The 14,133-nt window shown below is 46.6% G+C and overlaps 1 protein-coding gene across 4 annotated transcripts in view; it reads left to right on the top strand.

Annotated features, from left to right (window-relative positions):
* LOC141235573 (NACHT, LRR and PYD domains-containing protein 12-like) overlaps positions 1-14,133 on the top strand; it is a 156,832-nt gene that overhangs the window by 19,324 nt on the left and 123,375 nt on the right. The window lies entirely within an intron of this gene.

Raw genomic sequence — 14,133 nt, 5'->3', positions numbered from 1 at the left:
AACAGCTGCTCCAGAGAGGGCATGACGGCATACGGGGAGTGCTGAGGAAAAAGGCCCAGGAGCAGGTTGGCGCTGGCAGTGCCCGGGACATGGGATTCTTTCCTACCTGCTCCTGTACTGCATACGGCCTCCTGGTACTCAACGGGTTCCGCCGGGGCTGGGTTGCCGCTTCTGGCATCTGGTGCTGATTTCCGTCGTGCTGCCAATTTTTCTAGCAGCTCGCTCCTCCACTTTGCGACTGCTGCCTGCTGGGCCCGTTCAACTTGTTGGCCTAGTCCCAGAATCTCACTCTGGAGGAACTCTGCATCCTCCTGGAACAGTTTTCCGACTTCTCCCTCCTGGGTGAGGGGATTTGCTTGACACTGCAGCAGGCCAGAGGCGGAGGCTTCGTCTTCGCGTCCGTCCATGCTGGCTGCCGGGTGCGGTCTGTCTAGACTGGTTAAGACCGCACCCTGTCTCCATTCCTTCTCTCCTCCTCCTCTCCTCTTTCGGGGGCGGTCCCATGGCAATCTTCTGTCGGTCACTCCTTGTGACGGCCTCCCTGCTTTGACGGACACATCTATGCGGACAGTTGCTGTTGCAAGGGGCAGGGGGTGCTTTTGGCGCCATTCTGGGACCCGGCCCACGATGGGAGGTTCCGTATTGTTGTCCTTTATCACGCACATAATGGCGCCCGTTCTTCTGGGGCGGGCGCCACATTCAGTAACATAAAACAGTTCTTTAGGCACACTTCACCCGCCGGTACCATCTGGTCACGTATCCTGTTCTTGACGCCAAGGTTGACGCGCCCCCTGGGCCGTCGGGTACTCGGCAGCCGGGCCTATGGATGCCGGTATGGGGAATATCACGGTGGCTGGCCCGGTCCGTGACCCAGGGCAGTCAGTAAAAAAGGGGAATAATAGGGGATTTGGAAAGTTCGTGACGCCACCTGTGGATTGCGGCTAAAGGGAGCCGCCGCTGCTGAGCAGTCCTCTGGAGCTGGTGTTACGGCAGCAGGGGTGGTGTGGCTCTCCACAGGTAGAGCATGCTCCAGGGCAGTGTAGGTAGATGGTGGTTGCGCTGGGCGTTGTAGTGCAGGGGGAGAGATGGCGCAGATCAAAGAATGGACAGATGCAGCACGGTGCAGTCATCCGAGTCTTTACTCACAGTTATTATGACGGTTCCACGGGTGCACCGTACGGGTGCTAGCCTCCCACGTCGCGCTGCGTTCACCAGGCAGGGGTTCAGTTCTTCCTCAGGTGATTTAGGAATGCCTCACAGAACCCCACTTTCTCGTGTTCCTAGCTAGACCGACTTCATGCTGGGTCTTTCTCCCTCCTGCCCTGCGCTTCCCCACTCTGAATCCTGTTCGGGTGCTCTGAAGTCCCTCCTGTCCGTCGGAGTTCACAGACCGGCTTGACCCTCACGGGGATTGGAACGAGGCTTCGGCAACTGACTATATAAGCCAGGAGCCTCCGTTTTTTTCAGCCGGGACTTGAAGTACACGACTGGGCCAGGGGCCGGTCCCTTCTTGCGGCCTACGATCCCTCTGTCTTCTGACAGATGCGGGGCGTACGGGTGCCGTCCTGCACTCGCCGTACCCCCTAGGATCCCTTCACAGATCGGAGCCTTCTCCCTGCTCCCCTCCTGGGCCTCTACACTAGGCCCTAGTTGTGGAGCAGAGCTCCTAGTGAGACTCTGCTCCCGGACTGTTCTTCTGAACTGTCCTGAGCTGTTTTTCTGAACTGCTCTCCTCTACTGACCTGCCACCCTAAGATGGCTTCCCTATATATACTCCTACCAAAGTGCTCCCCCTAACTACTTCCTCCACCCACACCCACTACTGGTTCCCCCTACCTCTGGGTTCCCCCCACTCCAGCAAGGGTCAGGGCTCAGCAGAAACATACATTGCGTCTTGCCCTTCCAGCTGGTCTGGAGCAGTGTAGTGTTGAATGTGGGTGTTGGGGATCCGGGCAGCACTCCCTCCTTACCTGAGAGAAGGGGACACCACACCTCTGGGTGAGGTGCAGTACCTCTGTGGTGACTGAACCCCAAGGGGAGCCACACTTGCATTGGTAGACAGGCACCATTTCCGCTGTTGCAGCCTCTGTTCATGTGGTTTAATTACATTAAAAAGGTATTCCTATCTCCAAGATCCTATCTCAATATGTAGTGGGTGTAATAATAATAATAATATTAGCAAATATATAGTTTTTCTGATTCGTTATGTCTCTTTCCTCATGTGCAGGCATTGTTGGACCTTAGGTATCCATGGGTACGACCATGAGCAACCAGCTGTCACTATATCAGTGGTCATAACCATGGATACCCAAGTTCCTGCAATGCCTGCACATGAGGTAGGAGACATAATGAATCAGAAAAACTATATTACATTCAGGGCCGGCTCCAGGTTTTTGTGGGCCCTGGGTGAAAGAGTCTCAGTGGGCCCCTTTAACACATACCACGTTTCATGATGCACAGATACCGCAGAGAAATATATATAGTACAATGCCAAAGATTTCATTTCTTATATTACATGAGCGATATCTATAGTAAATTCTACAATAGCTCAGAAACCGGCAAATCCTAGCAGCGCACAGTGCAGACCGGACAATAAAGTCTTCCATACAGTATTATGGGCACCACTAAGTCCTTCATACTTTATTATGGGCCCCATATATTGCTCCATACAGAATACTGGCCCCATATAACGCTCCATACAGGATACTGACCCCCATATAATGCTCCATTCAGGATACTGACCCCCATATAATGCTCCATACAGGATACTGGCCTTCATATAATGCCCCATGCAGGCTGCCCCCCACACACATAATGCCCCATGCAGGATGTCACTCCCCCCCATATACTGCCCCATGCAGGATGTCACTACCCCCCATATAATGCCCCATGCAGGATGCCACATCCCCCCCATAGAATGCCCCATGCAGGATGCCACTTCCTCCCCCCCATATAATGCCCCATGCAAGATGTCATTCACCCCCCCCATATAATGCCCCATGCAGGATGTCACTTTCCCCCCCATATATGATGCCCCATGCAGAATATCATCACCCCCCATATATAATGCCCCATGCAGAATGTCTCATCCCCCCTCCATATATAATGCCCCATGCAGAATGTCACCCCCCCCCATATATAATGCTCCATACGTCCATACATAAAGAAAAAAAAACAACCAAATACTCACCTTACTTCTCCTCACCCGCTCCGGCATCTTCCCGCTCTGCGCTGTGACGGCTCAGCAGAGGGCACTGTGGAAAGACGTCACCGCGTCCTCTGACCTTAGATGTCACAATCAGAGGACGCGGAAGACATCGGAGCTGCTGCGGGGGCACGAGGAGGGTTAAGTATTGTGCCGCCGGATGACAGGGCTCTGAACAAGTTAGGGTGGCGGGCACTACACCACTCACGGGTCCCATAGCGCGCAGGGGTGCCCGACGTTGAGTGGGCCCCCCCGCCAGCTCAGGGCCCCAGCACTTGCCCGGGTGCGCCGGGTGCTGACGCCGGGCCTGATTACATTTCTAATTGGAGGTATTTGCTAATATTATTATTATTACACCTACTACATATTGGGATTGGGATAGGGACTCACCGCGTCCCTTTCAGTGAGGCATCTTTGTTTTAATGTTTCTATTCCTTTTTATGTATTGAATATATATCTAATAAATTTATATAAACCATTTTGGGATTCTTGTATTCACTTCTTTTTTTTCTGGGATCTAATCACTTAACCCGGATAATAGTGATATATCTAGTGTTGAAAGTGTTATCCGTAATAGCTCTGCTATACTACAAAGGGAAATTTATTGTATGCATTCATATTTATATCTGCATGTAGCTCCAGTAATACCTTTACATAGCCAGTCTGTTCCCCCTTTACTGAGAAATCAGAATTTTAAATGGTATGCAAATGAGGTTGAAGAATTATTTGTAGATCTGAAGCCTCTGTCACTCCAATCACCGCCTCCTCCTGCTGATGGACGGACTCCTTTGACTGAAGTCACACAGTATAGAGGCTGTCAGTCACACAGGAGGAAGCAGCTCTGGGCAACTAATAGCGTTGGAGTCAGGGGCATACATAGAAATCATGGGGTCCCATAGCAGAAGTTCTAATTGAGCCTTCCCTTTAAAAAAATGAATGTTCGGTGGGGTCACATAAGAACATATCTCACAACTTTGTAGCCCTTACAAAGTCATTTTCCTAATTTTGAAGCCCCTACATTCCCCTGTCATTGCCCCCATAAAGTATGATGCCAACAAAAGTGCACCCCAAACACGGTATGATACCCCCACAGTGAATTCCTCCACAGTACCCTCCACACGCACAGTATGATGACCCTACTGAACCCTCCCACTCCCCCGGAAAATTATATGGTGACCCAAACACAATATGATGCCCCAACTGTGACCCAACACAGCCCTCCATACACTATAATCGCCCTAACACAACCCTCCACATTGCATGATGGCCCCGCTAGCCCTCCAAACAGTATAATGGACCCCACACAGCCCTCTAACCAGCATAATTGCCCCCACACAACTCTCCAAACAGCATAATGGCCCCCACACAGCCATCTACACAGTATGACAGACCCCACACAAACCTTCATACTGTATAATTGCTCACATACAGTATAATGGCCCCACTAGCCCTCCAAACAGTATAATGTCCCCCATCATAGCCCTCCAAACAGTATAATGGGCCCCCACATAGCCCTTCAAGCCATATAATGGCCCCCACATAGGAGGGTTTCCGAGCATGAACCACCTTTTTAAAGTCATGCCACAGCATCTCAATCGGATTGTTTCGCTCACGCCCGGACTGACTGACGTGAGCTTGATTAGTGATCCCACTGGACCATGAACCGAGGAGTGCCTGGAGGGGCATAACTAAGTATCAACTCGGTCTGACCAAGGTCACACGGCGGCTCAGTCAACTCCGTGCACCAGGGAGGAACCGAGCAGAGGGACCAGGTGCGACTCCAGGTCAGACCCCGGTCACAGTTGTTGACCCACACCGGGGAATGCAGGAACAGGCAGGTTAGGCTGGCATACAGACAGGTGGGTACTGGCTGGTACGGCTGGTATGAAGACAGGTGGGTATTGGCAGGCACGGCTGCTATGCAGACAGGTGGGCACTGGCAGGCACGGCTGGCATGCAGACAGGTGGGTACTGTCAGGTAGGAACGCAGGCAGGATAGGGACCAGTACAGACTGGGACTCAGGAACGGAGCCGCAGGTGCGGTGGACAGCAGAGCAGAGCGAAACCGCAGATGCGGTGAACAAGCAGAACAGAAACGCCGGAGCGGTGAACAAACAGAGCAGGGCGAAACCGCAGGTGCAGTGAACAAGCAGATCGGAGCAAAACCGCAGGTGCGGTGAACAAGCAGAGAGGAGAGAAACCGCTGGTGCGGTGAACAAGCAGAGCAGAACTGCCGGAGCGGTGAATAAGCAGAGCAGAGCGTAACCGCAGGTGCGGTGAACAAGCAGAGCAGAGCGGAACCGCAGGTGCGGTGAACAAGCAGAGCAGAGCGGAACCGCAGGTGCGGTGAACAAGCAGAGCAGAGCTGAACCGCAGGTACGGTGAACAAGCAGAGCAGAGCGGAACCGCAGGTGCGGTGAACAAGCAGAGCAGAGCGAAACCACAGGTGCGGTGAACAAGCAGAGTGGAACCGCAGGTGCGGTGAACAAGCAGAGCGCAGAGTGAAACCGCTGGTGCGGTTAACAAGCAGAGCAGAACCGCTGGAGCGGTGAACAAGCAGAGCGCAGAGCGAAACCGCTGGTGCGGTGAACAAGCAGAGCAGAGCGGAACCGCAGGTGCGGTGAACAAGCAGAGCAGAACAGAGCAGAAGGTGCAGGCAGACAGGACAGGGCTCTGTTCACATGGAACAGACTGGAAAATACAGGAAGATGGTTAGAACACAGGAGTTAGATACAGAGGCAGGGAAAGGGGACAAGCAGAACCAGATTCACACAAGGTACTTACAATGAAGTAGCGAGTGGACACAAAACTCACAAACAGAAGTACAGAGACAACGAGTTGGAGTTAGGTGCAGGTTCAGACACTGCAGGAAAAGGGAAGGTTCAGACATAGAGACAAACAGGTAACGGGATAGGACACTGTTCAGACAGGAACTGAACCAGGAACAAGATACAGGAACGAGCCTGGGTACTCAGCCCCCAGGATGGCGGAAACAGACTAGAAGTCAGAGATACAGGTAGCGGCCCTGGGTATTTAGCCCCCAGGGTGGCAGAAACAGACTAGAAGTCAGAGATACAGGTAGCGGCCCTGGGTACTCAGCCCCCTGGGGAGGCGGAAACAGACTAGAGTCAGGACAGGACCTGGCAACTCACAGTTGCACAGAACACACTGAATGAAAGTGTTGCTCAGGCACCTCCTACTGGGTGGAGGGGGTTTAAGTATCCAGTGACTCACAGCAATAGGCTGGGGACGCATTAGGACTGCGCACACTGTAGCTTTAAGAATCAGATAGTAACGCCCTAAGCCAGCAGACAAGAGACATACAAACAGCAGGTACTGGAGCAAAGTGTGCAGCCTGGCCTGATAGGTAAGATTGCGGTCTTGCATGGTGGGAGGTGGTAAGCCATGCAAGCACGCCACCAGGGATGTTACACGGATTACTGTCAGGACTTTGACTAGTCTTAATTTTGTTTTTCTTAAGCCATTCAGAGGTGGACTTGCTGTGTTTTTGATTATTGTCCTGCTTCATAACTCATGTGCACTTCAACTTGAGGTCATCAATAGATGGCCGGACATTCTCTATCAGGATCTTTTGGTAGACAGCAGAATTAATGGTTCCATTTACCACAGCAAGTCTTCCATGTCCTGAAGCAGCAAAACAGCCCAAGACCATCACACTACCACCACTATATTTTACTGTTGGTATGATGTTCCTTTTCTAAAATGCTGTGTTACATCTATGCCAGATGTAATGGGACATACACCTTCCAAAAAGTTAAACTTTTGTCTCATAAGTCCACAGAGTATTCTCCCAAAAGTCTTGGCGATCATCAAGATTTTTTCTGGCAAAACTGAGACTAGCCTTTATGTTCTTTTTGCTCAGCAGTGGTTTTCGTTTTGGAACTCTGCCATGCATGCCATTTTTGCCCATTCTCTTTCTTATGGTGGAGTCATGAACAGTGACCTTAACTGAGGCAAGTGAGGCCTGCAGTTCTTTGAATGTTGTTTTGGGGTCTTTTGTGACCTCTTGGATGAGTTGTCGCTACACTCTTGGGGTAATTTTGGTCGGCCGGCCACTCCTGGGAAGGTACACCACTGTTACATGTTTTCATCACATGTGGATAATGGCTCTCACTGTGGTTTGCTGGAGTTCCACAGTTTTAGAAATAGCTTTATAACCTTTTCCAGGCTGATAGATCTCAACTACTTTGTTTCTCATTTGCTCCTGAATTTCTTTGTATCGCAGCATGATGTCTAGCTTTTTAGGATCTTTTGGTCTACTTCACTTTATCAGGAATATCCTATCTAAGTGATTTCTTGATTGAGAACAGGTGTGGCAGTAATCAGACCTGTGTGTGGCTAGGGAAATTGAACTCAGCTTCCAAAAGATGTGATAAACCACAGTTAATTTATGTTTTAAGGGGGAGCAATCACTTTTTCACACAGTCCCCTGTAGGTTTGGATTTCTTTTTTTCCCATAATAATAAAGACATTTATTTAAAAACTGCATTTTGTGTTTACTTGTGTTATCTTTGTCTAATATTTAAATTTGCTTTGTGATCTGAAACATTTAAGTGACAAACATGCCAAAGAATAAGAAATCAGGAAGGGGGCGAACACTTTTTCACACCACTATATGTTTTGCTATGACTAAGAACACTTTTTGTGTGGTCAAAATGCATCAGTTTTGTTCTCTTCTCATGTGCTGACTTTTTTTTATGAATTTTTTCTACTAGTAAAGGTGTTTTTACTTATGCATCTAAAATTTTTTTTACCAAGAGTGCTGGATTTTCTTCTCTTTTTCTGCAAGTCACCTTCTGATAGTCACCTCTACATCACTAACACCAGAGCTTGTTGTCAGCTGTGTTTTTTGACAATTCTCGGCTGAGAACAACCCCAAGCCTCATTACCCTGGTTGCCAATGCACCAGTGAAATTGGAAAGAGTGAAGGCAAAGCACCAGAATGGAGGTGCCTAATGTGATGCTCCACTTCTGGGGCTACGGGCTGGTATTTTTAGGCTTGGAAGGGCCCAATTACCAGGGACCTTCCCAGCCTGATAATATCAGCCCACAGCTGTCTGCTTTACCTTTGCTGGTTATAAAAAATTGGGGGGACCCCACATCATTTTTTTAATGTATTTATTTATTAGGTTAATACATGTACAGTAAACTACACACGCAAAGCACTAATTATATATTTCACTGATATCTATCTATCTATCTATCTATCTATCTATCTATCTATCTATCTATCTATCTATCTATCTCTATCTTTGCACATCTTTAACACCTAAACATCTGTAACTTCTATTCTGCATTTTATTCCGGTACGTGTCACACCGACTGCACACGGATGACGGACACGTACACAAGTTTGTGACATGGACACGCAGCACTGATAAAATCAGGATGTGTGAAGGGGCCTTAAGCAGTTGATAAAATGGGGCATTATTTTTAATGGTTGAGAGATTTAGTGACATTTTGTAATGTCACTAGAGTTCTCTACAATTCATCTCCGAGCTCCAGGCCAGAACTTGTGTTTGAGATTTCAGAGACACCAAGGGCTGTGCATTGTTTCAAGTGCGGCTTCAAGGTCGGCTTGACTGTCTCTTTTTATTAAATTCTTGTCTTCAAATCTATGGGAAGGTCAGGAGACATAAGAGGGGAGTATGAAAAGCAGCAGGAAAAGCACAAATATTATAAAATGTCACCCCTAACTCGCAGGGTTAGGGCTCTTTCACACGTCCTGATATTTCCTGTACTGGAGATATGTGTCCTTATGCACCTGTGTGGCACAAGTGTGGCAATCACGTGCCGCCCATGTGCCGCATCCGGAGCAAATGTACCGGCACTTGGGAATCATTTGAATGGGTCTATGTGTGTCAGTGTCTCCGGTACGTGTGGAAATTGTCACAACACGTACTGGAAACACTGATGTGCGAAAGAGGCCTTAAATCATAAACTGAAACTAGCTGGTAGAGGTTCCTCCCTTCCTTTTCACTTCTCATTTCAGATGATTTTGTGGTTTTGTATTTCTACACCCAGCAATGACTTTTTGGTAAGACATTCACCTCTCTTCTAACTATATATATATATATATATATATATATATATATATATATATATACACAGTACAGACCAAAAGTTTGGACACACCTTCTCATTTAAAGATTTTTCTGTATTTTCTTGACTATGAAAATTGTACATTCACACTGAAGGCATCAAAACTATGAATTAACACATGTGGAATTATATACTTAACAAAAAAGTGTGAAACAACTGAAAATATGTCTTATATTCTAGGTTCTTCAAAGTAGCCACCTTTTGCTTTGATGACTGCTTTGCACACTCTTGGCATTCTCTTGATGAGCTTCAAGAGGTAGTCACCGGAAATGGTCTTCCAACAATCTTGAAGGAGTTCCCAGAGATGCTTAGCACTTGTTGGCCCTTTTGCCTTCACTCTGTGGTCCAGCTCACCTCAAACCATCTCGATTGGGTTCAGGTCAGGTGACTCTGGAGGCCAGGTCATCTGGCGTAGCACCCCATCACACTCCTTCTTGGTCAAATAGCCCTTACACAGCCTGGAGGTGTGTTTGGGGTCATTGTCCTGTTGAAAAATAAATGATGGTCCAACTAAACGCAAACTGGATGGAATAGCATGCCGCTGCAAGATGCTGTGGTAGCCATGCTGGTTCAGTATGCCTTCAGTTTTGAATGAATGCCCAACAGTGTCACCAGCAAAGCACCCCCACACCATCACACCTCCTCCTCCATGCTTCACGGTGGGAACCAGGCATGTAGAGTCAATCCGTTCACCTTTTCTGTGTCGCACAAAGACACGGTGGTTGGAACCAAAGATCTCAAATTTGGACTCATCAGACCAAAGCACAGATTTCCACTGGTCCAATGTCCATTCCTTGTGTTCTTTAGCCCAAACTTGTCTCTTCTGCTTGTTGCCTGTCCTTAGCAATGGTTTCCTAGCAGCTATTTTACCATGAAGGCCTGTTGCACAAAGTCTCCTCTTAACAGGTGTTGAAGAGATGTGTCTGCTGCTAGAACTCTGTGTAGCAATGACCTGGTCTCTAATCTGAGCTGCTGTTAACCTGCGATTTCTGAGGCTGGTGACTCGGATAAACTTATCCTCAGAAGCAGAGGTGACTCTTGGTCTTCCTTTCCTGGGGCGGTCCTCATGTGAGCCAATTTCTTTGTAGCGCTTGATGGTTTTTGCAACTGCACTTGGGGACACTTTCAAAGTTTTCCCAATTTTTCACACTGACTGACCTTTATTTCTTAAAGTAATGATGGCCACTCGTTTTTCTTTACTTAGCTGCTTTTTTCTTGCCATAATACAAATTCTAACAGTCTATTCAGTAGGAATATCAGCTGTGTATCCACCAGACTTCTGCACAACACAACTGATGGTCCCAACCCCATTTATAAGGCAAGAAGTCCCACTTATTAAACCTGACAGGGCACACCTGTGAAGTGAAAACCATTTCCGGTGACTACCTCTTGAAGCTCATCAAGAGAATGCCAAGAGTGTGCAAAGCAATCATCAAAGCAAAAGGTGGCTACTTTGAAGAACCTAGAATATAAGACATATTTTCAGTTGTTTCACACTTTTTTGTTAAGTATATAATTCCACATCTGTTAATTCATAGTTTTGATGCCTTCAGTGTGAATGTACAATTTTCATAGTCATGAAAATACAGAAAAATCTTTAAATGAGAACGTGTGTCCAAACTTTTGGTCTGTACTGTATATATTATTTATGGCAGCTGCCGCGTGGTGATATCTCTATGGTTTTTACCGTCTGCACTTTACCCCCCTCTTGTGCTTGTTATTACCCCTTAATAAACTTTGATTCTTTTGCATAAATTTAGTGGCCTATCTTTCATATTTTTTGTTTTTCTGTGTTACTGATGATTTGGCCCTGACTTGGTTCGTACTATGGTAGTTGAGAATTATACATACATAGTCAGGTTATAAGATAGTTTAATACAGTGGTGGCCAAAAGTATTGGCACCCATGCAATTCTGTCAGATAATACTCAGTTTCTTCCTGAAAATGATTGCAATCACAAATTCTTTGGTATTATTATCTTCATTTAATTTGTCTTCAATGAAAAAACACAAAAAGAATTGTCCTAAAGCCAAATTGGATATAATTCCACACCAAACCTAAAAAGGGGGTGGCAAAAGTATTGGCACTGTTTGAAAAATCATGTGATGCTTCTCTAATTCGTGTAATTAACAGCACCTGTAACTTACCTGTGGCACCTAACAGGTGTTGGCAATAACTAAGTCACACTTGCAGCCAGTTAACATGGATTAAAGTTGACTCAACCTCTGTCCTGTGTCCTTGTGTGTACCACATTGAGCATGGAGAAAAGAAAGAAGACCAAAGAACTGTCTGAGGACTTGAGAAACCAAATTGTGAGGAAGCATGAGCAATCTCAAGGCTACAAGTCCATCTCCAAAGACCTGAATGTTCCTGTGTCTTCCGTGCACAGTGTCATCAAGAAGTTTAAAGCCCATGGCACTGTGGCTAACCTCCCTAGATGTGGACGGAAAAGAAAAATTGACGAGAGATTTCAACGCAAGATTGTGCGGATGGTGGATAAAGAACCTCGACTAACATCCAAACAAGTTCAAGCTGCCCTGCAGTCCGAGGGTACAACAGTGTCAACCCGTACTGTCCGTCGGCGTCTGAATGAAAAGGGACTGTATGGTAGGATACCCAGGAAGACCCCACTTCTTACCCCGAGACATAAAAAAGCCAGGCTGGAGTTTGCCAAAACTTACCTGAGAAATCCTAAAACATTTTGTAAGAATGTTCTCTGGTCAGATGAGACAAAAGTAGAGCTTTTTGGGAAAAAGCATCAACATAGAGTGTACAGGGAAAAAAAAGAGGCATTCAAAGAAAAGAACACGGTCCCTACAGTCAAACATGGCGGAGGTTCCCTGATGTTTTGGGGTTGCTTTGCTGCCTCTGGCACTGGACTGCTTGACTGTGTGCATGGCATTATGAAGTCTGAAGACTACCAACAAATTTTGCAGCATAATGTAGGGCCCAGTGTGAGAAAGCTGGGTCTCCCTCAGAGGTCATGGGTCTTCCAGCAGGACAATGACCCAAAACACACTTCCAAAAGCACTATAAAATGGTTTGAGAGAAAGCACTGAAGACTTCTAAGGTGGCCAGCAATGAGTCCAGACCTGAATCCCATAGAACACCTGTGGAGAGATCTCAAAATGGCAGTTTAGAGGAAGGCACCCTTCAAATATCAGGGACCTGGAGCAGTTTGCCAAAGAAGAATGGTCTACAATTCCAGCAGAGCATTGTAAGAAACTCATTGATGGTTACCGGAAGCGGTTGTTCGCAGTTATTTTGGCTAAAGGTTGTGCAACCAAGTATTAGGCTGATAATACTTTTATCTGGCCCATTTTTGGAGTTTTGTGTGAAATGATCAATGATTTGATTTTTGCTTCATTCTCTTTTGTGTTTTTTCCTTGCAAGCAAATTAAATGAAGATAATAATACCAAAGAATTTGTGATTGCAATCATTTTCAGGAAGAAACTGAGTATTATCTGATAGAATTGCAGGGGTGCCAATACTTTTGGCCACCACTGTATATGTTCCCCATTGGGTACATATACTACCATTTATTCCATGAATTGTATTTATCAATGGCTGTGTTAATAGAACAGATACCAAAAGGACACCTTCTGTCTAGCATCTGTTTTTTTTTAAAGAATCAATTGCAATTATTAACCCCTTGGAGCCACAGCCAGTTTGGCCTTTATGCCAGACCATTTTGTATCATTTATCTATTGTCGCATTCCAGGAGCCATATCTTTTTAATTGTTTGGCAACATAGTCATATGAGGGCATTTTCAAAATCCGTGAGCTCACCCTCTTTTACCTCTCTTTTCCATTTTGCAGTGTGTCGCTCCATTGCAGAGAAATTCACATTTGTTGCTATTCCAACACAGTATGTGAAATCTCTGCTTGTAGTCCAACTCAGCGATTCTTTCAGAATCTTCCTTGGGGGGTCGTGCACTTTCACCCCTCCATTTTAGATGCTACCAATCATAACTCGAAAGCATCTGAGATTGTTAAGGTACATTCCCACGATGAGGAGCCGCTGCGGCTCCGATGCTGCAGAACAGCCGCACCACTTCCGTCCCCATTATGCAAATGAGAGGCCGCACATTTTTTTTTTCCACATGCGGATTTTCATTCATTGATGCAAGTCTATGGGGAAAATCCACATGCGTACCCGCATGTCAGTTTCCGTGGGTGATCTGCCGGTGCATAGAGATGCATAGTAGACATGGGATTTCTAGAAATCCCATCCACTATGCTGTAACATATGGCCGCTGCGGTTTTGACGCTGCATAAATACGCAGTGTCAAAACAGCAGCATTTCTTGATCGTTCTTGGGCACATAACCTTAGATTGCTTGTTTTTGTGATTGGCAGCGTTTTATAGGGAGGAGTGATTGTGCACTCCTCCAGAGAAGACTCAAGAAACTCCCAGTCGGTCTGCAAGAAAAGATTGCACATATTGTACTCCAAAAATAACAAATGTGAATATCTCAACAATAGAGTGTCTCAGCACAAAATGAAAAAGAGCATAAATAAGTAATTTAAAGCATTTATCAGTGTACTTGTTCCACCCTTATCAGCTGGGCTTGGTAAGCAGGGTGTCCTGTAGTTCTCACCTCACTATTGTGCTGCGCCTCCACCTGAGTCCTCTAGGTGCTCTGTCGGAATGCGGAGTTCTCCTCTCCTACAATTTCTAGTGCAAGAGATCATCTAGGGAAACTCAGTACACCCACACAAGAAATGAGATTAAAACAACTCAGCAGGTTTATGGGGTTATATGCTGAATTAGAAGAAAGCAGGAAGTGAAAAAATCAAGTAAT

The sequence above is a fragment of the Phyllobates terribilis genome, unplaced genomic scaffold (assembly GCF_046119375.1).
Source record: "Phyllobates terribilis strain yellow unplaced genomic scaffold, ASM4611937v1 Scaffold_2__4_contigs__length_985480577, whole genome shotgun sequence".
Taxonomy (NCBI): Eukaryota; Metazoa; Chordata; class Amphibia; order Anura; family Dendrobatidae; genus Phyllobates; species Phyllobates terribilis.
Note: the sequence above shows the minus strand (reverse complement) of the source record. Positions and strands in the feature narration are given on the sequence as shown.